Source organism: Prunus avium, chromosome 7, assembly GCF_965620075.1.
Source record: "Prunus avium chromosome 7, drPruAviu1.hap1.1, whole genome shotgun sequence".
Lineage (NCBI taxonomy): Eukaryota > Viridiplantae > Streptophyta > Magnoliopsida > Rosales > Rosaceae > Prunus > Prunus avium.
This window is the reverse complement of record NC_142290.1, coordinates 14,734,713-14,736,841: the sequence shown is the minus strand read 5'-3', so window position 1 is coordinate 14,736,841 and position 2,129 is coordinate 14,734,713. Positions and strand designations below refer to the sequence as shown.

At 39.8% G+C, this 2,129-nt stretch overlaps 1 non-coding gene across 1 annotated transcript; it reads right to left on the bottom strand.

Moving 5' to 3' along the window:
* Positions 1-242: 242 nt before the first annotated feature.
* Positions 243-349, bottom strand: LOC148293026 (small nucleolar RNA R71). Its single transcript, XR_015825891.1, has one exon. It is a non-coding gene; the product is annotated as a small nucleolar RNA R71 (small nucleolar RNA).
* Between the last annotated feature and the right edge of the window lie 1,780 nt (positions 350-2,129).

Below are 2,129 nucleotides of genomic sequence, written 5' to 3'. Positions count from 1 at the left end.
CTTCCTTTTATGGTTTACCTAATGAAGATCCATTGACTCATATAAAGGATATTTTTAATGTTGTGAGTTCTTTTCCCTTGACAGGTGTGACAGAAGATCAACTTCGAATGAGAGTGTTTCCATACACTTTAAAGGATAAGGCGAAGTATTGGTTGAATTCTTTGAAGCCTGGTTCACTCACTACATGGTCTGCCATTCAAAAGAAGTTCCTGGAAAAATACTTCTCCACGCAAAAGACCGACATGCTTAGGGACAAGATCTTGTTATTTGCACAGCAAGATGATGAATCGTTTTGTGAAGCATGGGAGAAATTCAATGGGTTGCTCAACCAATGTCCTCATCATGGGATTCCATTGAAGCTTCAAATGCGTATGTTTTATAAAGGACTAACCCCTTCTAGTCATAATATAGTCACCAATTTTGCAGGTGGTTCTTTTAAAACCAAAACTCCAGAAGAAACGTACGAACTCTTTGAGGAGATAGCAATGGAGACCCAACATACGGATACAAGAGGTAAACGTGTTATTAGTGGTTCTAATGATGCTTCTAGTGTGCAGATTTCAAAACTGGAACAAAAGCTAGATGCTCTTCTTGCATTAAACTCAAGAAGCCCTCCAAAGGAAGTGTGTAGCATTTGTGAATCTCATGACCATGCTACCACAGCTTGTCCACTTGGGGCTGGATATCCAGAATTTGTGCAAGAGCAAGCTAAGTTGGTAAATTCCTACAACCAAGGTCCAAGAAATGATCCATACTCTCAAAGTTATAATCCAGGTTGGAGGAATCATCCAAACTTTTCATGGAGAAATACCCAGAATCAAGCAAATCCCCCTTCATTCCAAAGGCCACAACAATCATCATCATCATTGGAAGATATAGTGAAGCAGATGGCAATCAACCAATCCAATTTTCAGCAAACTACACAAGCGGCCATCTCCAAATTGGAAGTCCAATTAGGCCAAATAGCTGCTGAAATAACTCAAAGAGTGCCTGGGAAATGGCCAAGCCAAACTGAGATCAATCCAAAGAACCCAGAAGCCAAGGCCATTCATGTGCTCAGATCAGGTAAGATCATTGATAATAAAGATGATTCTAATCTTTCAAATGATGTTGTGATTGTAGAAAATGAAGAGGAGGAGACCATGGCCACGGAAGGAGAACAACTCAAAACTTCTCAATCTGCTCCTAAGGCCAAATCAGATTCTCAGAAATCCGATCAATTCCAATTGCATAAAAGGGATGACAAATTTGTGCCACCACATCTTCAAGAAGATAGATACGTGCCACCCGCTCCATATGTTCCACAGATTCCATTTCCAGGCCGTCTTAAGAAAGCAAAGCAAGATAAGGCTTTTAAAGAGATTTATGATATTTTGAGTAAAGTTAATATCAATTTGCCTTTGCTTGATCTTATTGAACAGATTCCTGCATATGGAAAATTCATCAAGGACTTGAAAACTCACAAGCTCAATTTCGCTCCAAATGAAGGAGTAAAGCTCGACCAGAATGTAAGTGCTGTATTGCAAAGGAAGCTTCCACCAAAACTAGATGATCCTGGCAGCTTTGACATTCCCATTAACATTGGAGGCAAGAAGGTTGGAAGAGCCATGTTGGACTTGGGAGCAAGCATCAATGTTTTGCCATATTCAGTTTATCAAGAGCTTGGCTTAGAAGGGATGAAGAAGACTTCAATGCGACTTGAACTAGCTGATCATTCTATAAAATATCCAAAAGGTATTGTAGAAGATATTCTAGTTCAAGTTAATACACTAATTCTCCCTGCTGATTTTGTAGTGATGGACATGGAAGACAATCCAAATGGAGATCGTGTTGATCCCATTCTCCTAGGCAGGCCATTCATGGCCACTGCAGACACAATCATCAAAGTGAAAGATAGCACTCTCTCCATGACTGTTTTGGGTGAAACTGTTGAATTTAAAATGCTTAATGCTCTATCTCAACCTTCTATCTCTCTTGATTCTTGCTTTTCAATTGATGTTGTGGATCATGAGGTTTCTTCCAAAATTTTGCAGAGAAAGTCTAATGATGCTCTAGAAGCTGTCTTAACACAAGAAGAGGAAGATCTTTGTGAACCGGAGTTCCAAGAAGTGGTGGCTGCCTTAGAAGTG